Here is a 25,788-nt window from a genome sequence, read left to right on the forward strand (position 1 = left end):
CCCGCTGCCCACGCAGCTTTGTGGCCATTAAAACATGCAACAGTACGTCGTTCACAGACGGCCTGGAAATGGATCCGGTGGGACCGGCTCGGAGGCAGAGGCCACGCGTAAAAGAAAAAAAAAAAAAAGCAGCAGCACAAAGAGGAGGAATTGATCGGGAAGGAAACAATTTCACGTGGACTGATTCTATATTCACAGTGATTCATTAATCTTAAAAAATCATTTACCTATACGCGAATGTTTTATGATGAAGATGTTTGTGTTCGCTGGCCCAGGAAAGGCTCACTGCGATTATTCTGTCTACAGCAATAATTAAGTTCTGCTTTGTTGCTCGTGTGGCTTTTTTTTTTTTCTTTCATTCTCCTAAAAGAAGAAGAATAAGAGGCCGCAGTTCACCTTTAAATCCAGGAGCTTCAGAGCACCGAGCACAAAATAAAGGGAAGACATCTCCTGTAATGACTCTGCAATATGCAAACAGCCCTTTTATTATGCAAACAGCGAGTGCGGTCCTGCACCCTGCTGAGCGGAAAACACTCACATATGGATGTTCAGCTGATAGCGAGCCTGAATGTGTGACACTGAAGACGGGAGGGGCAGCAGTCACCGCGATAGTCTTCCATAATTTTCCACAATTTGTTATTTTTAAGATTTCCCCAGTGGCAGACAGCTATTTCACCCCTCTTCCTTCCTTCCTTCCTTCTTTCCTTCACTGTAAATGGGAAGTGACATTTGGGTCAGTTTCTCTGTAAAATCCAAGATCTGATTAGTGTTTTTTTCTGTTGTTTGTTTCTGGGAGCTGGATTGTAGAATTTAACGACAGTTTTGTGGTGGAGGTGCAGAGGTCAGCGATTGCAAAAGAGGGAAAATTACAAGGCACGAGATTAGATCAAATGTACAGAGAGAGCAAACGAAGACAAAATATATATACAAGCGTCCACGCACTCAATATCTGCTTGTAATCTGGGATTATTCTGGCACAGAGGGATGTCCAGCAGCGTGGAAATACAAGACAAATAGACAAAATAAAAAGAAATAGAGAACACACAGGGGCTCAGACTTTAACCTTCAGGGATAACGCAGGATAGGCATTAATGAAAAAAATCAGGGATCCGGAGATTTGTTGTTTTGCTTCGATGGCTGACACAGAAACACAAGCAGCAACAATCTGCAGGAGACGTCAGAGACATTTCTGTATAAATCTGAGATCTGCGTGAATGTTGGCACCAGTTAGACGTGTTAACATCCAGCCACTGAACGATGATTACTACCTTTTATACCATGACAGACGAGACGTTCATGCTGTCTGTTTTACTTCCTGTCTCTTTAAGGACTCCCACACAGGCTCCTCCTGATTGGTCAGCTGACACACGCCTGAGCCAGCATCGCTAACAACACCAGAGCAGCTAAGCTGACCAAATTTGTACGTGCCAAACAAGCAGATTTTTGTATTTTTCTGAATGTGTGACACGGTGATGTTGTGTGAAGCCGGGACGACTGATGAGGCGTTTAAGGAGCAGTGTTTTCTGTGAGAGAGGGGAGCTTCGGGTTGTTGCGCACTCTGGACGAGAACATATTTGAAAAAATGAAGGAAAGGACAAATGAAAAAGCTCCTTTAAGTCATTTATTGGTCTTCAGTGATGGTACAGTAAATGTCTTTGGGCATTAATCATGTGTTGGTTGCTGAGTTACTAATCTGCTGCCTCTTCAGTGAAGTGACAGATTCATCATCCCTCTCCCTTTCTTATTTCTTGTTATTCAGCCCCTCAGCTTGTGTCTTATACCACGAACACAAAGTAGCGAGGGTGATGGATGTCGTGATGCGTTTCCAGCCTGCACCAGTCGAGCACGCTCCGCCCGCCCTCAGTCATTTAAGTCACACTTAGGTTTCTGTGGTCATTGGGATTCCTTTTTTTTTTTTTTCTCGAGCCCAATGATCAATCAGTCCCGTAATTCAATCCCTCGGTCAATCACGCTCGAATGAATAATTCACAAACCGTCACAGGGAGCTGAGGGAGAAATGGCTCGCTGTTCTTTACACCGCGAGCAGAGCCGAATGGAATCAGCCCTGAAATAAAAACTGGACACGTTTTTTAAAAAAATGTATGAAATGAAACTGAGCGTGTGTGTGAGCGAGCAACACGATCCACATGTGACCAGAAATGTGAGCAACTGGAAGCAAACTGGTCGACACGGATCTGAATTTTGTTTTGACTCCGATCGATTTAACATGTCCGAGACGCCGATCACAGAAATAAAATGTGTCCTGGTGACGACGGAGGAGAAGACGCTGAACATTTAACTCCACTGTCGCTCAGTTCGAGTCGCCAGAATAAAATGTTTCATTCACATTTCTAAAGCGATGCACTTCAGATGACATGGATACAAGTTGGGAGGGAAAGATGACAACTAGATATCCTCCTATCATCTGTATTTGTGGACAAAAACCAAATATTTGAAGCTTAAGCATGATCTTTTCTGAACCCTCACCAAGTGTTTTTTTAAGACAAAGTCACAACATCACACTGAATATTGAAAAGTTAGGAAACGTGGGAAGAGGAAAGGTTTTATTAACATGTGAATCTGAAATCAGACATCAGAAAATACTTTATTAGTCCCACAAACGGGGAAACTTGTGCGTTACAGCAGCCAAAAAGACGGTTCAGTATAACAATAAACAATAATAATGGTCAAAAATAAACAGTTTAATAAAAAGGTAAGAAGAAGAGCTCGAGCAGAAATAGAAATATGATCTTATATACATAATATGTACAAATATAAACACAATCCTGCAGATGTGACACAGTCACGTGTGCAGACAACATTACTGAGTCCGGTTCTGGTCCAGTCGGGGACGAGATGTGCTGGTTTACCGTCCGTCTTCTCTCTCCACTCAGCTCTCTTCTGTCCACTATCAAAAAATAAAAACTCAAAGCTTCTCGGCTCTGTTGTCGTCTGCACAGCGAACAGGTTGCAGTTCTCTCCGACTGTCATCAGAAGAGCAGAAATATCAAAAGGTCCAGAAAGTTTCACTGTTCGACTGCGATCGATGGGTTCCTCACACGGACGTCTGGACAGTTTTCAGTTCTTCAGTTTTTTTTCCTCTCGCAGGTTTTTCAGAAGGTGACACAAAATATTTCTGTGCACCAATCAGGACTTAGCGCCACAGATTCTGGTTCTGTGCTGTCAGTCAGCTCCATCACCCACACAAACGTGTTTTTTTTCCTTTGATTTTTCAAGCATTTAACGTTGTACAGAATGCAAAGTTAGAACAGGAGAATAAGAGAAAGGTGGAGATGAAAATGACTGTAAATCGGTTGATGCTTGTGCCTCAGCGTCTTGTTTTCGGGAAGGTCGCTGGTTCAATTCCCCTGGTCTGCATGTTGAAGTGTCCTTGGCCAAGATAATGAAACCCCAAACCGCTCCTCGTGTGCTTGTCGGCCATCAGTGTATGAATTACTGTAAGTTGCTTTGGACAGAAGCGTCTGATAAACGCCCTAAAATATACATAAGTATATTATGATATTAATAAATGTGGTCTCAAAGTCAAACTGTATGTATATTTAATACCTGTTGTGCATCATAAGCGGTACAATCTTTGTCTCAGGACCATTCAGCCTCACATAATAACTTCCTGCAGCTTAATTTTTCTTGATGCCAAACATTCACCTCGATTTGCGACGGTAAAGCAGCAAAAAACATGAATTATTTGCCCCGTTTTAAAACTTTTTTTGTAGCTGCACAAGACCGGAACATAAAAGCAATCAGAGCAATCTGTTGCACCGCCCACGCTCGGCCAGCTCGCGGCGACACATCAGCCTCTCGCCGTGCGGACGCCCTGTCAGGGTGCAGCGACCGGCGGCCCACACAGACGGGCCGCAGATGGACAGGTTTACCGCTTCTGGTTTCCTTCCCCTCCTCCCGCCACCAGTCCCAGTCCTCTCCCCGCGCTTCAGGCCTCCGTGCTTTTGTGAAATGAAGTGCGATGATCAATTGCGCTGAAAATTTCTCAGAAGGGTTTAAAATGGAGCTCGGTGGCCCCGGTCTGCCTCCTGAATTTTTTAACTTTCCTCTTGCGCAGAAAGACAAATGGCTGCCCTTTGTGGAACAGCCTTAAGCAGTGTGATTGTTAATACTGTGGGTGTTTAATATTACAGAAGAGAGTTGTTAAATATATAAACACGCTACGGTGCATTTTTATGATTTATGAGCTTTTTTTCTTTTTTTGCATCAAACCCCCCCCCTTTTTTTTTTTTTTATAGATATCAGGTTCCTCTATTTTCTGAGTAATCAGCAGAAGCTTCTGACCCGCCGGGAGTCCTTCATGCGTATTTCTACAGTGTCACGGTCACAATCAGTCATATGGCAATGGACCTCTTCCAGAACACACACTCCCAGAGAATAAAGGAATGAATTGATCATAAAAAATAAAAAAAAACCTAAAATGCCAGGAAAACATAAAATTTCTTGACATTGAGGTTATTGGCTTTGTGACTGCAGAGAAGGTTTATGGCAGCAAAGCTCCTCAGAGGCTAAAAGGAGACAAAGGAAGCTAATCTCACTTAGAACGGTAAAATCTGCTATATAGCTAATGAAGTATTATACTGTGGTCAATGAGGTGGAGGCACTGCAGATAGCCTATGCAGTGTGTGTGTGTGTGCAGCAAGTGTGTGTGCTTCAGTGTGCAGAGTGGAGGTTTGTTTGTCGGGGGGGGGGGGAGGACTGCGGTGATAATGCCGCCATCAAGAAGTGAAGTCTTTCAAGGGAGAATGAACATTCGCACGTCAGGACAGAAAAGCGGCAGAGAGGTGAGACATCAGCGCAACAGAACGAGCTCAGGGAGGAAAAATGTGAGACCAGGAATAAGAAACAGAAAGATGGTGAGAAAGAGAAGAATTCCACCATGTGAGCTGCAGAGACAATTGAACTTTCGTTTCTAATGGCGGTCTATCGAGCGCCTCGAGCTGAGTAGCTTCAACATGCTGATGTTCAACATCTGAACCACTGTAGCTTTGTGCTCACATACTCATGTAGACGAAGTCCAGCTGTGGCCAGAACCAAACCAAAGGATCGGACAAATCTAAAATGTTTGCCTGATGACAGTCAGTGCATCATCAGAGTTAAGGTTGGGTATCACCAGGTACCTCGCGATACGATACTATCACGATATTTTGCCCATGATAACGATAATATCACGATACAGCGATTCTGTGATAATCGATGTATTGCAAGAATTTTCATCCTCTATACATCACGATATCTGTGTCGCCGAAGAAATTCAGAATTTATTGACAACACTGAATCCATTTCACGGGAATTACAAAACATTGTCAATCAATTTAACATGAATGACAGCCAAGTAAAACAAAGTGTATACTGCACAGTGGCTCGATAATGTACCTAAAGATGAAATATCGCGATATTTTGGTAATTAGAGTGGCGATCGTTGATCACATCGTCCATTGACCCTATTCTCATGGCGGCTGCATGTCATACTGCTGTGTTGCAGGATGCAAGTCGCATATAAATGAAGGGAATCGGACAAAATGTAATAATTTCACAAGTTCCTGATCGATCTGGAATTGAAAAGACGATGGAAAGTTACGATTCTGGAGGGACGTCAGACCATATTTCAGATTAAAACGTCATTTGATAACCTGTTGGCTAACTTTAGCATTCAGCTACTTCCTAGTTAACTTACTGCTTGATGGTGTTAAATGTAAATGAATTGGAAAATATTGATGCACATATACTTATGGACGCATTTATAGTAGCAGATGGGTTTTTAAACAATGTTGTTTTACCTTGAAATACGTTTGACGTCCCTCCAGGTTTTCACAGTCCCATATCTATTCAGTTGCTGATGCTAACAACGAGTCTCTACATTTAAACAACTTACAACCTGGAAAACAGAAGGATACTTTAAGTGTGATGTCAGGGGAACATGTCTGCTGTGTGAATGTGGTCTGTGGAGATCTACAAGGACACAGTTTTGGTTCTTCAGCCAGAAACCTTTTATAGTTCACTTCAGTTGTGGTTTTGAGCCACAGCAGGCTGCTCGTTTCAGAGATTAATCTCTTAAAACCGGCTGTACGCTACCTGCTCGGCGCCACATGGCAGACCGGCACAGTTAAGTATCGGCTGGGGAACACTGAGGAACATTTGGCCGTCTAAAGATCCAGATCTTTCACTCGAAGCAGTGGTGGAGATTAAGACAGAGCTGGAAAAAAAAAGGAGAGTGAATATTGGATTTGGATTCATCAAGTGGAGAGAAAACACGACTCCAAATGATTCTGATGTCGCTCAGTAAGTGCCGGACGTGTAAACAAACCTCTGTTTGCCACGTCGGCTTGAATGTGTTGTTTGGGTTCACAAAACAGGCAGCAGTCGTTAACGTTAAACTGATGTGACTTGTTTACAAAATAGAGTCTCTTGAAACTGAACCCTGCTGGGAAAAACCAGCATAGACCAGCACCCAAACACAACACATGCTGGTCTTGCTGGTGAACACCAGCACCCAAACACAACACATGCTGGTCTTGCTGGTGTTCACCAGCAAGACCAGCATGTGTTGTGTTTGGGTGCTGGTCTATGCTGGTAAGTACATGCCACTAAGATATTAAGTATAACTTATTATTTATTGACTGTATATTTAATCTTAAAGTGGCTCGAGGTAAGAATTTGTATTTGTTTACAGAAGTTAGCAAGCTGTCAAAGCGTCTTAGCTAGCAGTGTAAACGACAACAACCAGTCTGCACCGCCACCTGCACGGCTAACTGAACTAATAAGCTAACGCTAGCTACAGTTAGCGGATGCTGCATGCGTCCGCGCTGAAGTCCGCCATTAATCCCTCGACCGTATGTTTAATTCAGTGACATCTTTGCAGTGTGATGTCGGGACACGAGTCAAGGTGGAGAGTTGCTCAGTCGGCTCTGTGGAGTCAAGGACACAGTTTGAGAGATGACAACTGTATTTTTCTCAGCGGGAGAGCTCCTGTCATCGGTCCTGGAAATATAGCCGAGCAGCAGGTCTGAGGTCAGAGGTCACAGAGACGGTGTCCGCAGAGATTTTTAACCCCCCAGAAACTAAATGATGGTTGTGTGAAGACCAACCGTTTGAGGTGATTGTGATAAACACCTGGCTGACCCAACAGAGCACCTGGGACAAAATATATAGAATCCTTCTTGTTCAGTCGCCGCGGCTGTAGATGATTGACGTCCTCTCCTCTTTAGATGGATTCACGTCGGGCGACTGCGGCTCTTGAGGGTCCACGGATCACTCCTGAAGGCTTTTTCCATCAGCGTAGGAGTGGATGTGTGATCGGCCGAGCATTGAAATATCGTTGGGCTGCTTTTATTGTTGTCACTTCTGATGAGTGGGTTAGCTTTTTGCATGGCAGCCCATCAATGTATGAATGTGTGTGTGTGTGTGTGTGTGTGTGTGTGTGTGTGAATAGGTGAATGTGGTGAAGTGTTGTAAAAGAGCATTTTGAGTGGTTGGTAGTTGTGTTGTCACGATTCTTGAATTTCTCATTTCAGTACAATGCCATCAAAATCTGAGCACCATGTGCCGCAGGAACGGTACAATATAAATAAAGTTGTATTGGATGTTGGATTGAAATAAAATCAGTATTCATTGTGCTGTGTGTTGGGCATTAAACATTAAATTAGATTAGATTAAACTGAGTTGCGTGGCTGCACAATATATAGTTTCTGAACCGACGCTGCAACATGAGCGAGTGCAGTAGTCACATCACAGAAGCGTTGGGCTGATTTAAATATGTTCACACCAGTTTAATATGAGGCTTTAACACCTGACCTGACTGGTAATAAAGAATTCAATATAAAATATGTATATAAATACTACTAACTAAGAGGAACGTAACGAGAGCTGATGAACAGAGGCAGAATTACAGTCCATCATGTCAACTGTGATCCGACTTAACCAAGTCAGATGCACCACAGTGCCTCTGGAGCTGATCTGATTGGCTATCCTGGGACTCTTGCTAATGAGCCACATGCTGCTAGTTCTCTCTTCTCTGTTCACTTCTTGCTTCACCTGACAAACGCCGGCTCAGTCGGTCGGCACAAATCAAAAAAAAAAAAAAGCTCTGGCAAAAAACCGGAAACCTACCCAACCGTACACGGCAGGACGTGCGATGTCAAGTAAGGCAAATTAACTAAATTGTGCCGTGCTGCAGCTGTTTTTTTTTTTTTTCCTGCTCGGTACAATAGAAGAACTCACACTGTTTTCATTTTTCAGGACTCTAATCTACAACAAGTCTGTCTTATATAATGTGATTTTGTTCGATTTAAGGATTCTCAGATACACGGGAGCTTGTTGTCGTGAGTGACGTGCACTCCAGGCGAATTTATGCATCTTCATATCACGGAAAAACCCAAAATACCGCAATGTCAGTTTTCTTCAGTATCATGCAGCTCAGTGTGGGTCCCAGGGGCCATGTGAGGATACTCCAGAGGCTTTTTTTTCCCACCAAGAATAGAGGAAACCTTGCTAAAAAGCAACGTAAACCTCACCTCCTCTGTTCTTTTCCCTGTGTTCTGCCGTTCTCCATTTGTCAGGTCCTGCCGTATCATTTCATTCTTGACTTTCTTTTCCTGCTACTTCATGTACGGAGTGTACAACAGCCCACTGGGGGGTATGTCAGCATGCGGAGCCATTAAATTATTAGACCCTGTTTATTATGAACTGTGTGGCATACAGAACTGGCTGCCGCCTTTTTAATATTCATGCAGCATGACCGTTCCCAGCTGATGCTAACAGATTAATGCTGTCACATCCGCATGCAGAGCGAGGCATGCAACTACAACATGTGCGACACGTAGCGCTTTAATAATTAGCGCTGCCACGGGTCACGATGTTCCTTAAACATGTGAACGAATGCGCACACACGATCTTCAGATTCGACCGGCAGATAAAGTCTGTTGTTTCTGTGCTGCAGCCTGCTCAGATTGACGCGGCCAGTCGGATCAGCTCGGGCTATTTCTGTCTTTTCTTTCTGTTTTTTTTTTTTTTTTGGGTCCAAGCTCGCTGCGGGCAGGAGAGGTTGGAACACTGTCCGCTCGGCTGAGTGGTCGAGTGAGGGCGACCCGTCACGCAGCCGGGGAAGACTTTTCAGAGGAAAACATTTTTGGAAGGTGAACTGCGCCTCCTGAGAGCCGCAGGCCTCTGAATGACACGGATGAACAACAGACACAGCGCTCAAAACATAGAAAAAAACCATAAATAAATGCAGTTTGCTCCGTGATGAAACGATCTGTGTCTCCGTCGTTCATGCAGCTGTAAATTTGTCGTTAAACAGGCCATCCAGACGAGAACCATCTGTGAGATTAGTCTTTATTTTCCGCGTGCCCTCTGTCCCTCTCTATTCTTATCCTCGCCTAATTTCCTCTCCGTCTCACACGTTTTCTTTTTTACCCCTGCATGTTGACCTTGTCCCTTATTCCACCTCGTTCGATTGTGAGATAGCCCACGACGGTGTGTGTGTGTGTGTGTGTGTGTGTGTGTGTGAGCGAACAAAGAGGAAACACAGAGAGAGAGGGAGAGAGAGCAGTGAGGTGTCCAGCACTTAAATTGCCTGTTTATTTCCAGTCATTGCATCAATTACACTGATACGGCTTACAAATGAATGCACTGCGTGTGTGTGTGTGTGTGTGTGATGGGGGCGGTATAGAAAAACGATAGAGAATGATAGATATGGAAATGTTTTGTGCTGCGGTGTGCGTTTTTTCTGGTTTCCTGCAAGTCACAGAAAAAAAACACACACACACACAAGGGAAGTGTTTTTTGTCTTGTTACCAGGGAGAGCGAGGCAGAGAGAACTCACACTGTATTCTTTGATTGTGATCCGTCCGACAATCAGTGAATGCATAGTGTGAGTGTGTGTGTGTGTGTGTGACGTGGGGTCGGCTGGCGATCAGGAGTGTGATGGCCGCCTCCCTCCCCCTCTCTCTCCCGGGGGGGGGGTGAGGGCGTGTCCGTGACAGGCTGCAGTGATTCGTGGAGCACAGCGGACAGAATTTATCAGACTCAGCCGAGGCCGTGAAGCATTCCTGCCTGCAACTCTGCAATTTGTCTCCCACACTTGGCGTCACGTAACGGCCTGGATGCGGTTTTTGCGACATTCGTTTCTGGCTCTGATGTTTGCACGACGAGGCGTTTGTATGAACAGAATCACTTCCTTCAGTCCGTCCGTGACTTTGATTCGAACGTGTGTTGCGTTCAAAGACTTTCTCAGGAGATCTGCGTCTTTAAAAAACTGACCACTGAAGAAGTGCTGACACAGAACAGTCGATTAATCAATTAGTCAGATGTAGAGCTGCAACTAACGATAATTCTCATTATTGATCAAAACCTGCCGATTACATCCCAATAGGTAGTATATTGTCTCCACGTTGTAAGGAAATTAAAAGCCTGTTACTGATTTCTCACAGTCCGAGGTGTCTTCAGGCGTCCAAGTAATCTTGCAAATGTATTCCCTTTTCTACTGTGTAAGATATTATGTTGTAAAATTATTTTCATCAGTTGTTCGGTCCATAAAATGTCTGAAAATGGTTAAGGAGTCAAGACACCGAAAAAATATTAATTTAGAATGAATTTTACGTAAAAGTTACTGAAATCGATGAACAAAAACATTGGCAATAGATTTAATAGTGGACATCTAATCAAATTAATCGATTAATTGTTGCAGCTTTAGTCTAAAATAATGAAAAGCGTGAAATTCTGACATTTGACATCTGAGTTTTTTAGCTTAAACATTTACTAATGTAATGTCTTGTAACAAAGGTCAATGTTTTACTATCAAGTGTTGCATGCTGTATATTTTGGGGGATTATTAACGGTGATAGGAACAAACAAGTAACTTTAAAGTCTCGCTGAATTAAAATGAATAAAGTTTAATTAGCTCAAGATCAAGTGTTACAGCCCATTACTCTTATTTTGTACAATCTAGCCTTTCTTATCTAACTTACGAACATGATCGTACGTCGTCTCATGAATTCAGGAAGATAATTCTCTCACACTGTCACTTTGTTTTCAAAAAATATTGTTAATATAGAAATATTGTCGATAGGCGCTTCGATGCGTCACCTCGGCCTCCAGAATCCGTGATGGCATTTTCCCCACATTTAACATTTTAAAGCTGAAACAATCCGTGCATTAATCAAAAGATCAACCCAGAGACGAATTGCCAATGAAAAATAATTACTTCCATCGCTGTTATGAAGCCATTTGGTTCTCCTGCCGAAGAAATGTCAAAGTAAATCCGTGTATTAGAGGAAACTACTTTTAATCAGCCGCTGAGCAGCCAATCATACTGGCCCGGCTCATTACTGTCAGAGGCAGAGAGCATGAAAAACACGGGTGACAGATTTAGTGGCCCGCCTCCGTCCCTCTGGGATGCATACACAGTTTTTATGGTAAGGCAAACAATTCATCACGGGGGCAATTCATCAGTGGATAACTTTTAATTAATGTTCAAACGTGCAGACCTTTTAAAAACGCCAACCTCAGCTCGAGTGTCCGCTCTGTTTGCTTCGTCTCCTCAGCGTCCACCTTCGTCTTTCTCCTCCTCGTCCTCAAAGTGTGTTTGGTCTATTTACTCATCCGCTTCCACTTCAGCGCTGCCCCACTCTATTTTCTCAGCTCCTCTTCCCCCTCTCTCCACTCTATATTCCCTCCGTGTTTACATTAGTTTCACTGGCGAATCCTTGCGGCTCAGTCGCTGCCAATATTTGTGTTGTGGTGGATGCTGCCCCCTATTTCCAGCGTTTTATCATCTTAATATCTCCCCCCCCCCCCTCCAAACAGCTCATTTATTTCTTTACATCCTTTATATCCTCTCCTCTCCTATCGCTCCGCTCTCCTCTGCCCCAGAATTAGCAACATCAAGGCCGAGAATTAAAAGAAATGGCCGATCAGAGGAGCGCCGTGGAAGAGGAGACCATTGGAAAGGCTCAAAATGGAGCCGGCACCAGCAAATTGGACAGACATGAGCACGGCGGAAGACGTAGAAAAGTCCACATGAAAGGGAGAAGAAAAGAGAGTCGGACAGATTGATTCTGAATGAAATTAAAGAGGACGAGGGGGAGAATGAGATGAGTAAATTGAGCATTACATACTGCATTACAGTGTCTCTTAATTAGCCGTGTAAAAGCTTTCTTATTAGGACTGATGCACTCCTCGGCTAACGAGGGAAGAGAGAATGCTCTTTCAGTTGTCATTGAGACGGGCCTCCGAGGAAGAAGAAGTGAAACAGCGACGCACTGAATAGGAAAATGGCGAGAAACAACTCGGGGGACAATGATAAAGAAAAAAGTCCGAGCTAACTGTTCGTGTGTAATCATCTCACTTTTGCGCGCTTTGTCTCAATTATCTGTCATCTTTGTCATCTCCCCGGTCCACGCCGCCCTCCACCACCGCCCTGCCAGTGAATAGACATTATGTGCAGCTGCGTTGAGAGTCCGATCACATCGCAGGGTATCTGTGTGTGTGAGCGTCGAGTTGTGTGAATGTGTGTCGAATCACTTCAGCTTCAGGTTCTGCACCTTGGCTGTCGATCACCGCTAAATCACACTGAGGTATAAACAATTTACAGCGCGCACACACACACACACACTCATTTGAATCTTTTATTTACACTCAAACGGAAACAGTGTCGATAGTAGAGCTGCAGCAGCGCAGACAGAACGGAGACTGAACCTCGGCGTGGACACCTGATGTTTTATAGGCTGAATGTATCACTGTATAATTGTTCCCACAGCATGAAGTCACACAGGCTTTAATGAATAGTTAATGATTTGGTAAATACACATATATTGCTCTCGTAATGGAAGTAAGCTGAGAGGATTGATATAAATTTTATGCCGTGCGTTAAATTCCTGAAAGAATCTTTACTGTGGGTTTCATGCAAACCATCATTTGCACTGTGCAGCTTTGTGTTTTGTGATTTACAAGATCTAAGGACAGAATTACGGAGGACGAAATGTGCAGTGCCCTTAGAAAAAGCCTCTTTTCTTTCCCCTCATTGGTCCGCTGACGTAACATAGAGGAGTCTGTGTCCCTGAGCTCGCTACAGCGTACTGTACCGGAGATGTGGTGGTGTCTTCTCTCACTCGCTTTATTTTGCATTTCACTGGTTAAAACATTGTTGTGTTTGTTCGGTTTGTACAAATTCTAGATGTATTTTGTCATCCTGCAGGAAATGGCTTGAAAGCCCACTCTTAAATATAGTCCTTTTAATATTTCTGTTCATGTATAAGTTAAAATAAATATGAGACATTAAATAAATAAGTACGCTTTAGAGGTGCTGGTGTTTGTAATTAACTAAGAGACTGAGCAAGGCTAGCTGTTTCCCTCTGCTAATTGTTGTGTTTGTTCAGATTGTATAGATGGGCTAGAAAGTGTACAAACAACTGGAACATATTCTGTCATCCTGGAAGAATTAGCAAATTAAATAAGTACGTTTTTAGAGGTGTTGGTGTTGGTTTGTATTTAAACTTTAAGGTTGGGGGGGTTCACAAAAAAATAGCTAGAATATATGCAAAACAGAAGCTTAGTTTGTGCGAACATTACTGTTAAATAACATAGCATTAAATAATTAAATATATCCAGTGACTTACTATAAGACATGTAACTATCATAAACTAGTGTTTGTCAGAAAGCTTTTTTTTTTTTGACACATCCAAATGATCACACACACAGTCCAGGTTTCGTGATGTTTGGAGTAAAGCAGCTGTCCTCCTGGTAAATCCTGAGCTCCATCAGAGCCGTCTTAAAATATTTATCAGAAGTCTGAAAATTCTCTTTCCTCTGGATATTCTTCTGGCATTACATCATATTAGTTCTGTGTTATTTTAAAATATGATTGATGACATTTAAAATTCCAAGGTGTAATTTTGGCTACAGCCTCTAGAGGGTTCAGTGAGCCCTCTGAATGCAAACTGTGACATAGGAGTCACATCAATATTAACTAACTCTTGGGAGGACAGCATGTGTTTCATGAAAATCTTTACCTAATTAGCTTTAACATCTTGCTGGGATTTAGAGGAAAAGATTCATCCCTCTTATGTGCTGCCCACTAAGCTACAGCCAGGAGACAGTTAGCTTAGCTTAGCACAAAGACTGAAAACAGGGCAAATCACCAGAAGGCTTTGAAGTCAAAAATACGTTTCCCTGTTCTTCAATCTTTTCATGTTGCTGTCAGCGAGAAAGCAAATAAACTTCACAAAATAATAAATTTCACAGCATGTTGAGTTTTATTCATGTATTTTTGAAAGCCCAATTATAAAGTTCTATGAGTCAAAGTACAAAAGAGACAATAAACTGACTGGGAAATAATAGGAATAGGAATATCAGGAAATAATCATTTTTGTTGAATTCACAAATAATTTGCTGTTTGATTCTTGATTTTAGTCTGTAAATGTAAAATACTGGTAATATCGTGTAAATATATATTGATGTAAACACAATCAGTTCATGGAAAAGTACCACATGTAAGACCTGCATTCAGTGTATAACCACTCTTTTGTCTTAGTAATAGGAAACAAGGCCAAGTACACAGTGGAGTTTGGTTTGACAACTGTCTGGTGGCAGTTATTTTCAGGTTGCTCAGCCATATCGAAGCTGCAGCAGTCCAGATGGGAGACAAAAGAGTGTTTGCTCAAGCAACTGCGTCTGAGTCAGCAGATTTTACACACAGCAAATCTGCAATAGCGGCCGAAGCAGTTGGTTGTCTGAGATCAAACTAAGCGTCGGTCCGGGCGGGAGCGGCGGTGCGGGTGTCACGGTGATTGACGGCTCTTGTTAAGGGCAGGATTCCTGAGAGGAGAACAGCGGCTCAGCCTTGTCAAGGTCAATCGGGAGGTGTTTGGCAGGAATCCAATTGGAGATTTCAGCTAGAAAATTGGAGATATGCAACCCAACCTGTGTGTCAGAGCTGGGAATCAAAAGGTCAGTTAAGTGTCATCGCTATGATAGGAGGAATTATGGGATGCGGTGACAGAGCCAAGAGGTTTAGTGTGGTGAAAGATGATGGTTGTTGCTGGAACCCCGTTGGAGAGGAAGACTCTCTTTAACGATGGCTGTAACGCCACGATGTCTTCTGAAAGCACCGACCACCGGCTGGATGGATGGTGGCCGACACCACAGGCGGCAACTCTTCCAGCAATAAATCAGTTTTCTTGGATCGAGTGATTTATTAATGTCACAGGCCTTGTAGTCACCAGTCAGACAGAACCTGTCCCTGTTCTTCTTGCGAGAGAATCATTTCCAACTTCAACAAAAAATGTGCACTGTGGGGAAGTGCAGGGAAATAAGTTGAACTGTGTTTCATGTCTTGTTGCTTTGTTAGAGATTCTGTTAGAGTGTGTTATGATGAAAAAGTGTATTTGTGTGTGTGTGTGTGTGTTTGTTTGGCTCCGTCACAGGTGTGTGTTTGGGTTCCTTTCTCTGATACATCAACACCGTCTCATCAATCTGCAACAAATAACTCGACTATACGCTTTCAAATTGCGTGCAGTACGTACGCCAAGGGCCAATTATGCATGCAGGAGATTCACCAGTCTTTTCTGTTAGATTCTGTACTGTGCAGATCCATATTAGGCTGACCTTTGTTGTCATGGTAACAAAATCTAGTGCAATGACTGCAGATTGGTTCGGTTTAGGCTGCAAAACTACTCGGTTATAAAAGTTGATGTTATATTCATAAATTTGCAGACGAAAGGAGACATATCATGATCACTTTCAGGTTCATCATTTTATTTTGGGTTTCTGCTTGAACAGGTTTACATGCTTTAGTGCTCAATATGAACACGAGACGCTCTGTTTTAGCTCCTGTCGCTTTAAGACACGCCTCCTACTGAATACCCAGTCTGCTCTGATTGGTCAGCTCAAACACGCCTGACCCAGCAGCGCTACGAGCAACACAGCAGCTGTGCTGAATCAACATCCATGTGCCAAACTAGCTGCTACGCTTTAAATTATGCAAATGTGACGTGATGACATGGTGTGATGTCACAAAGTCGAGGAAATAAAGGTGGGGCTGCCTCCTTTAGACACGTCAATGCTGACCTTTGGTTTCACAGGAGACACAAACACCGTCCTCTTCTGATCTGATCATTCTTGTGTGTGATATTTGGACACATCTGTTTTTCCAAAGAAGTTAATGTGAAGGGGTGTATCACCTGCACACGCACCTGGACCTGGAAAGTCTAAAGTCGTGCTGTTAGGATACAGATTGAAGCAACTGGCCTGGATACATAAGTGGAACGTAAATACTAACCGGATCTTCATGTTGCCCCTGTGTGTCGGTGTGATCTGACTCAGTAGACCTTTGCTGCACCGACATCTGGCGCGCAAGATTGTTTAATCACAACCCAACCGTACGACCGAAGGTATGCTGGAATTAAATCTTAGACGAGCAGTGCTCTCTGCCCAACACCTACAGTAGTTATTTGGCAGCCGTTTCACATTTTTCATCTCCGGTTCAGTGCAGGTTTTCATCCACATCTGTGTTGAGTATTTATCTGCATCAGAGGTGTTCAGACTGTGAGGAGGTGAATGGGACAGGTGCATACAGGTAAACATAATGTAAAGTTAGGTAATGAAGCTGATTTGGGGGGATGCAGTCGCAAAACACAGTTGAGGCAGCAGTGATGGATGTGACACACATAACAAATAAGGTACTTGACAAACCTTAGAGTCCAATTGCTGCAAAAAATATTTAGATGCAGTCTGACACTTTCTGTTGATCTCATTCTCTCTGACTTCCATCCAGAATAACTGTCTGTAAATGTGCTTAACAACAAGAGAGAAAATAAGACCCTCCTTATAAGAACTTGCCTTAGAATTATTGCATTTTTAATGTTCTTTAGTATCAAAGTCATCCTGTGGTAGCTGTTCGTACATTTGTGCGTATACTGCAAACAGGAAGTGCTAATAACTGCTTCAGCGTATGTTTAATGATGCTGAATTGAACAGCAACGCATCCATCTTGAGTTTGTCTTGCTGGGGCTATTAATCTGTGTATTTTGAGTCAAGGTTTTCAGAAAATGTGGCATGAAACGATTGCAAGTGTGAGTTTGTTTGTTGTGGAGAATATTTGTAGAGAGCTCATTTGGAGGCAGCGTGCGCAAAAAGATTAAAGGATAAATGTTAAAGGAGCAAAAACTCCTCTGTAGTTTTTTTAGACGTCTGATCAGATGAGTTTCGCTTCCATGACAAGCGGCGTTAAGTCAAACTGACTGGGAGGAAGATGGCGTGCTGCTGTCTCGTGTCACAGAGCAGCCGCTGTTCGCTGCGAGGAACGAGACCTGATCGGCGTCGATGTGGAGGAGAGACGGCGAGATGAGAGCGGAGGAGGCCGCCGGCAGAGAGTCGAGGCCTCGTCTGGGAAAACAAGAGAGATGTTTGCTGGGGGTTGGAAGCTGGGGAGAGTCGTATCTCATTAACCATTTTTCTTTTCCAAGTATGTGACAAAGTCCTCAAAGGGGAGATTGATACCATTCTGTGAGCTTAGTTTGATTTAACAACCCAAACGACTGTCGCGGTGATACGATCGTCAACCGAGCAGAAAAGAGCCCAGCGTTAAATCTGACGGAAAATCAAAGGGGAAGGGAAGAGATTTTTCAAGTTTGCTGACTTTATACTTTCATAATTGGTATTAAAACCCCTTCAACAGCATGTTTAGTCTCATTTTTTTGATTAAATGGAGGACCAGATCTGATTTATTCGGGAAAATACGCGCAATAAAACTTAAATGAAGAATAAATCACTTAATCCTCTAACCAGGGTAGATTAAAGAAAAAAAAAAAAGTAATGAAAATAGAGGCAGAAAAAAAAAAAACAGCATTCATGATGACATACATTAACAACACGCGACAGTTCAGAGCCGTGCACGAAGATCTCTAATGCCATTACGGTTTCATCAGAGAATGTGACATTTGATTGGCGTCGATGGTCTGCTGCGTTCCCTCCTGATTTCTGTCTGTCACTCTCTCTCTCCACAGAGGACGGATCTGAAACCGCTGATGACGACTAATCGACATCAAAGCCGAGCATAAAAACACGGAGGACAGAGTCGTTCGTGAAGAATAAAGTGCGAACACATCCCTCCCGACGCACCGCCTACTGCATCAGAGTTTTTACGGACCACATCTAGACAAAAGCCGGAGTGGATCCAGTCTGCAGACGTTGAGGGAGTCGTGTTGGGAAAAGAAAAGAGCAAATGGTGCTGCGGCACGTCCTTCCCTGGAAGCCCCACTTCAAAAAGTGAGTATGTATTCGTCATGTAGTTGAAGCATTTGAAATATCCGAGCAGTCCGTTGCTTTTTGCTTAGTTAACCGTTGTTAAATCAAAGTATTTTCTCTGTCTACATTATTCTATTTTAACCCTGTTCTCCCACATATCACCATCACATGTGAGTCACAGGGCGAAGCATCCTCTCCTCTGAGAAAAACAGTTGATTACTTTTATTTTGGAAAATCTTTAGACTTTTATTCATCCCACATCGGGGAAATTCACTTGTGACAGTAGCAGGTAGACACATACAATAAGTACAGGACTTAAAAATACTAAAAAAGATTTAGATAAGAGAGAAAAGAAACGATATAGAAAGGACTATACACTGTGTGCATCATATACAGGAGGCAAAAATGTGAAATTATATACAAGCGTCAGTAAAGTGAGTATTGCCTGATTCTGTTTAAATTTCCACTGTTGAGGAATTCGCGGTTATCCTTGAAAAATCTGTGGTACAGCTCCGTTTTGATCGGAGTGGCTGAAGCTTCGGCTCCCCCGCAAAAAGAAAAAAGAAAAAAAGTGAAATAGGATGTTTGTAGATAGTTTGGATTCCAGACTACAGAATACCGGAAAGGTAAGATGGCCTCCAATTATTTGTCCTTTGTTTGAGCGAGGTCACACATCTCGTTCCTCAACAAAGAGCTTGACGACGGCTGCCGTGAGGGCGACAGTGGTTCAGGGGTAGACACAGCGTTTTGTTATCGGGAGGTTGCTGGTTCGGTTCCCTTGGTCTGCGTGTTGTAATGTCTCCTTTATCTCGGGCAAAAAAAAGCTGCACTCGCAAAGACGACAGCTGGCATCCATTTTGTGACCCCACTCTCGCTAATATAGCTGCTGCTAATTAAGAATACTTCTGATTATAAAGGTTGCAGCATGGTTGAGGCGGCGGAGAGAAAAGAAGGAGAAACTGCACCGAATGGGTGAAATCATGGAAGCCTCAGTGACGGGCTGAAAAGGATTTCCTGTTTCTGCACTGATCCGCTTTCAGCCCCGCAGCAGCCAATCGGAGCGATTTCTCTCACAGACGAGACGAATCTACAAACTGAACTGGTCAAAAAAGCCTCGACCCGGCGGTTCTGGACACAGTGTGTACGGGCCTGAAAGTGACAAACAAACTCCTTTAGGGATTTAATAATAATGAATCACTCAAACATCCTTCTCTACATTATAATCCGTGTTTAAAAATGACTTTATGTCTGTGTAAATGTGACCAACACATGCAGTTTTTAATATATGAACAAACTAAACAAACAAACAAAGTTAGGAGACCTTGAAGCTCCGGCGGATAGAAACCCGGCCAGAGAGGCACCTTGATGGGGGGCAGTAATTAAATTACGAGATAAATGATGCCATTAAACAAACTAACACCTATCAGTAGTTAAATAGTGAGCAGTAAAGCTTGATTATCCCCCCTCATTTTCTCCTTGTGGGCAGGAGGCCAAACAAAGCAATCGCTAAAGGTTACACTAAAAAGGCAGCGGACGTTAATGAAGCACGCTAACTAGCTGCTATCGGTCAGTTCTTTCAGCAGCAACAATGTCGGCCTCGTTTTGGTGAAGAGGGGCAGGATTTTATCTTATTTGGAGCCGGTCCGAGCAGATCTCAGGGTGAGAGCGAGCATCCTGCCGAGCTTCAAGTCGGCGAGTGAATCATTTTGGGATTCAGAGCGAACTTTTTGTCATGTCTCCTGTTTTTGTTCTTGTTTCTGGTTTTTGGTTTCTTGTATTTGATTTTCATCCTTGTATCTTGTCTTGTGTTATGTTTTGCTTTCTCCATGTCTTGTGTCTCGTTTTGCCTTCTCCATGTCTTGTGTCTCTTGTTTTGATCTTCCATGCCCTCATGTGTCCTTTAAGTTCTCCCCTCTGGCTCCCTCTGTCTGTTGTCTTGTTCCCTCCTGGTCTGTTCCTCTGTGCTCCTCCCCCTCATTATCACACCTGGTTTCCTTCCTCCTCTCTCCTCACCTGTGCCTCGTCATGTCGTTAGTGTGTGTGTATTTAGTCTCTGTGTTTCCTTCACTCCTCGCCCAGTCATTGTATTCTGTTTGTTGGATTCTGTCTTGTGGATTTTGTCTTGTGCTTTTTTGGATTCTGTCTTGTGTGTTTTGCTCCATGCTCCATGCTCCATGCTCCATGCTCCATGCTCCATGCTCCAGTCTTCAGTCCCGTTTTGGTATGTTTTGATTTTGAATTTGCCATGTTTAAGTTGAACTTTGAATCTTTGGTTTGTACTTTGTCTCGCTGTTTTCTTTTGCTACTTTGTCTGATGCTTGTTTGTTACTTGGTCTGATTTTTGTTTGCTACTTTGCCTTTGCTCTTTTTTGTCTGCCATTTGTTTTTGTATTCAGCTTTTTAATAAAGCTCGCCCTTTGTTTGTTCCCTTATCTTTGCCTCCTGAGTTCACTGCGTTGGGTCTACCATTCCCTTCCATAGTTTTCCCTTTTACCCCAACGTGACAGAATGACTGGGCCCCATAAAATGGACCCAGCAGTTAATGGCATTGAGATAATCCGTTGGTACCAGGACTTTGTTAATAACCCCACCAGCAGGGCTCGGCAGATAGCGGCTAGCAAACTTTTCTTTCAAGCCTACGACTCAGCCCATGCCTCAGCTCCAGCCTCAGCCCATGCCACAGCTCCAGCCTCAGTCCATGCCACAGCCGAAGTATCTCCTTTTTGGGGAACCCGGCTTGCCTTCAAAGTGCCCCCACCGAGAAAGCGACGAACCCGTCCACGTCCTGGCTCCCTGAAGTCAGGCTCAGGGGCCTCAGCCACAGCAAAGCTCCCAGCACAGGCCGCAGCCGCAGCCACAGCCCAAGCCACAGCCCAAGCCACAGCCCAAGCCACAGCCGCAGCCACAGCCGCAGCCACAGCCGAGCTTCCAGCCCAGGCCTCAGCCTCAGCTAAGCTCACAGCCCAGGCCGCAGCCACAGCCACAGCTAAGCACCCAGCCCAGGCCGCAGTCCCAGCCGTAGCCACAGCCGAGCTTCCAGCCCAGGCCACAGCCGAGCTTCCAGCCCAGGCCGCAGCCACAGCCGAGCTTCCAGTCCAGGCCACAGCCACAGCCGAGCTTCCAGCCCAGGTCGCAGCCACAGCCGAGCTTCCTGCCCAGGCCGCAGCTTCAGCCACAGCCGAGCTTCCTGCCCAGGCCGCAGCCTCAGCCACAGCCGAGCTCTCAGCCCAGGCCTCAGCCTCAGCCACAGCCGAGCTCCCAGTCCAGGCCTCAGTCTCAACCCCGTCGACACCAGCCAGTGGCCCCCAGTCCGCTGACCCCGCGTCACGAGCCAGTGGCCCCCAGTCGGCGGTCCGGTCGACACCAGCCAGTGGCCCCCAGTCGGCGGTCCGGTCGACACCAGCCAGTGGCCCCCAGTCGGCGGTCCGGTCGACACCAGCCAGTGGTTTTCAGTCGGCGGTCCAGATGAGGCCTGTACCTGCACCTCGGTCGGAGGACCGGCCGAGGCCTGTACCTGCACCTCGGTCGGAGGACCGGCCGAGGCCAGTTCCTGCACCTCGGTCGGAGGACCGGCCGAGGCCAGTTCCTGCACCTCGGTCGGAGGACCGGCCGAGGCCAGTTCATGCACCTCGGTCGGAGGACCGGCCGAGGCCCACGCCACGTCTTGTTCATGCACCTCGGTCGGAGGACCGGCCGAGGCCCACGCCACGTCTTGTTCATGCACCTCGGTCGGAGGACCGGCCGAGGCCCACGCCATGTCTTGTTCCTGCACCTCGGTCGGAGGACCGGCCGAGGCCCACGCCACGTCTTGTTCATGCACCTCGGTCGGAGGACCGGCCGAGGCCCACGCCACGTCTTGTTCATGCACCTCGGTCGGAGGACCGGCCGAGGCCCACGCCACGTCTTGTTCCTGCACCTCGGTCGGAGGACCGGCCGAGGCCTGAACCTGCACCTCGGTCGGAGGACCGGCCGAGGTCCACGCCAGGTCCAGCGCCTGTTCCTGCACCTCGGTCGGAGGACCGGCCGAGGCCCACGTCAGGTCCAGCGCCTGTTCCTGCTCCTCGGTCGGAGGACCGGCCGAGGCCCACGCCAGGTCCAGCGCCTGTTCCTGCACCTCGGTCGGAGGACCGGCCGAGGCCCACGTCAGGTCCAGCGCCTGTTCCTGCTCCTCGGTCGGAGGACCGGCCGAGGCCCACGCCAGGTCCAGCGCCTGTTCCTGCTCCTCGGTCGGAGGACCGGCCGAGGCCCACGCCAGGTCCAGCGCCTGCTCCTGCACCTCGGTCGGAGGCCCGGCCGAGTCCCACGCCAGGTCCAGCGCCTGCTCCTGCACCTCGGTCGGAGGCCCGGCCGAGTCCCACGCCAGGTCCTGCGCCTGCTCCTGCACCTCGGTCGGAGGCCCGGCCGAGTCCCACGCCAAGTCCTGCGCCTGCTCCTGCACCTCGGTCGGAGGCCCGGCCGAGTCCCATGCCAAGTCTTGTGTCTGCACCTCGGTCGGAGGCCTGGCCGAGTCCTACGTCAAGTCCAGTGCCTGCACCTCGGTCAGGGGTCCGGCCGAGGTCATTTATTGCCAGAGACCCTTCATCGGCTCCCAGGCCACCAGCTCCCGGCAAAACTCCGTCGGTGGTCTGGCCCAGGCCCTGGAGGGTTTCCCAGCCAGTGGTCTGGTCACCTGTGGGTCTCAGCCCACGCTTTTGCCGCCAGCCTCCAGCGGGTTCCAGCCCTCGCCTACGCCTGTGGTCCCCAGTCACCAGCCTCCAGCGCTTACGTCCTCGCCATCAGCCTCCAGCGAGTTCCAGGCAGCACCCACACCTTCGCCACCAGCTTTCAGTGGGTCTCAGCCCACGCCTTCGTCGCCAGCCTCCAGGGGGTCCCAGCCCGCATCTTCGCCTTCGTTACCAGCCTCCAGGGGGTCCCAGCCCGCATCTTCGCCTTCGTTACCAGCCTCCAGGGGGTTCCAGCCTGCACCTTCGCCTTCGCCGTCGTCGCCGGATTCCAGTGAGTTCCAGGCCGCGCCTACGCCTTCGTCGCCGTCCTCCGGCGAGTTCCAGGCCGTGCCTACGCCTTCGTCGTCGCCCTCCGGCCAGTTCAAGGCCGCGCCTACGTCTTCGTCGCCGCCCTCCGGCGAGTTCCAGGCCGCGCCTACGCCTTCGTCGCCGCCCTCCGGCGAGTTCCAGGCCGCGCCTACGCCTTCGTCGTCGCCCTCCGGCGAGTTCAAGACCACGCCTACGTCTTCGTCGTCGCCCTCCAGCAGGTTCAAGCCTGCGCCTTTGCCTTGGTCCCTGGACTCCAGTGGGCTCCAGTCCTCGCCTCCACCCTCATGTTTGTTTGACTCTGACCCTCCTCCTGACCCCCTCCACCCTCCCGGCTTCATTTGGACTTTGAACTCTAGTATTGAGGGACATCTGGGAGCTGTCCCTTAAGGGGGGGGTTCTGTCATGTCTCCTGTTTTTGTTCTTGTTTCTGGTTTTTGGTTTCTTGTATTTGATTTTCATCCTTGTATCTTGTCTTGTGTTATGTTTTGCTTTCTCCATGTCTTGTGTCTCGTTTTGCCTTCTCCATGTCTTGTGTCTCTTGTTTTGATCTTCCATGCCCTCATGTGTCCTTTAAGTTCTCCCCTCTGGCTCCCTCTGTCTGTTGTCTTGTTCCCTCCTGGTCTGTTCCTCTGTGCTCCTCCCCCTCATTATCACACCTGGTTTCCTTCCTCCTCTCTCCTCACCTGTGCCTCGTCATGTCGTTAGTGTGTGTGTATTTAGTCTCTGTGTTTCCTTCACTCCTCGCCCAGTCATTGTATTCTGTTTGTTGGATTCTGTCTTGTGGATTTTGTCTTGTGCTTTTTTGGATTCTGTCTTGTGTGTTTTGCTCCATGCTCCATGCTCCATGCTCCATGCTCCATGCTCCATGCTCCAGTCTTCAGTCCCGTTTTGGTATGTTTTGATTTTGAATTTGCCATGTTTAAGTTGAACTTTGAATCTTTGGTTTGTACTTTGTCTCGCTGTTTTCTTTTGCTACTTTGTCTGATGCTTGTTTGTTACTTGGTCTGATTTTTGTTTGCTACTTTGCCTTTGCTCTTTTTTGTCTGCCATTTGTTTTTGTATTCAGCTTTTTAATAAAGCTCGCCCTTTGTTTGTTCCCTTATCTTTGCCTCCTGAGTTCACTGCGTTGGGTCTACCATTCCCTTCCATAGTTTTCCCTTTTACCCCAACGTGACACTTTTTATTTGAGATCTAACAACTCCTACAGCTGATATTTCATGCGGGAGGAAAGAAAAAAAAAAACCCACACACTCAAGTGTGTTCAATGCACAGGATCTTTTCTGAGCCCCCGGAGGCGGCCTGCATCTATTTATCCACCCTGATTTCTCATATGGTGAAAGAGCAAAATGTACGTGGCTGCAGGAGCGATGACACAAGACCATATCTGCTTCATTATTAACAAAAGCCTTCTCAAAGCACGACTACATGTTTATCTCACATGAAAACCTTTAAATTAGATTTATTCCACGGCTCTGTTATTAGTTTCCTAAGTTGCATCACGGCGGTAAAAAGGGGACAAAAGGGGATTTTAACGGTTGCCAAACAAATGCAGTTTCAATCAGCCAAAGGAAAGACAAGTATTTATTTTGGCATTTTGAATTCTGTTTGGATGTAAAGACTGTTTAAAATGGGATTAAGCAAATGTCAGTGATTGTATGCCAGGGAATAGAAGAAATAGATAGAAAAGAACAAAAAAAAAATCGCAATGAAATTCAGTCGGCGCTGACGATTTGGCACATTTTGCAGACGTAACACAAACAAGCGACCGGCCAGACACGAGCGGAAGCTAGACGTGATTGCAGAGGGAGGTGTGATGATGAAGCAGGAAGAGAAACTGGGTCTCAGTCTCATTCAGCAGCACCAGAGACGCTCTGACAGGGAGAGCGAAGAAGGGGGAAGAAAAACAGAACCGCTTTTTGGTAAAATCAGTGCAGAATGAAATCGAGGCTGAGCGTTACGACGACGTGCACAAACGTGTTTTTGATCGTGGAAAGCGCGTGATCGTGATCTGACGTGTGAACCGCGGCGTGGAGGGCGTGAAGATCGCAGACAGGCGAGACGAGCGATGCTGAAGGTAGAGAGACAAACGAGCGTGTGACGGAAACTGATCTCAGATCAGCCCAAAATAAAATCAGCCAAACTGCCCTAAATGCAAATATTGTCAGCAGATTTTCAGCTTGTTCCCATTTCACTTTTTCCGAGACTGCATAAACAAGCTGTTTCTCAGAAGAAAAATAAGGATCCCCAGAAGACCGTTTGAAGCCAGAGAGGTGGCAGGGTCCGCCATGTATAAACAAAGTAACAACAGTGTGAAATTGTGTTGTTCTTTAAGGTCAGTTTGTTTATTAAGTTTACTCAGATGTGAAAACATAGAGAGAGGACAAAAAAATCAGTCCGTGAAGATTTTTTCCTCTCCTGATTTGAATTTCTTTCCCCAAAAACTACGTACTGCACCTTTTAAGCTGGATCTTGTCCTGATCTAGAGTCTGTA

General features: G+C 45.9%; 1 protein-coding gene across 4 annotated transcripts in view; it reads left to right on the top strand.

The window, feature by feature from the left end:
* Positions 1-25,788, top strand: part of flrt1a (fibronectin leucine rich transmembrane protein 1a) — a 62,813-nt gene that overhangs the window by 23,882 nt on the left and 13,143 nt on the right. For 3 of the 4 annotated variants that reach the window (XM_037120425.1, XM_037120427.1, XM_037120424.1), the window contains one exon: positions 18,024-18,285. The gene's annotated coding sequence lies outside the window, so the exon portion shown is untranslated. Of the gene's footprint in view, positions 1-1,328; positions 1,421-18,023; positions 18,286-25,788 lie in introns of all 4 variants that reach the window. The other variant, XM_037120426.1, reaches the window with a different exon arrangement.

Source organism: Acanthopagrus latus, chromosome 13 (genome assembly GCF_904848185.1).
Source record: "Acanthopagrus latus isolate v.2019 chromosome 13, fAcaLat1.1, whole genome shotgun sequence".
In the NCBI taxonomy this organism is placed as follows: Eukaryota; Metazoa; Chordata; class Actinopteri; order Spariformes; family Sparidae; genus Acanthopagrus; species Acanthopagrus latus.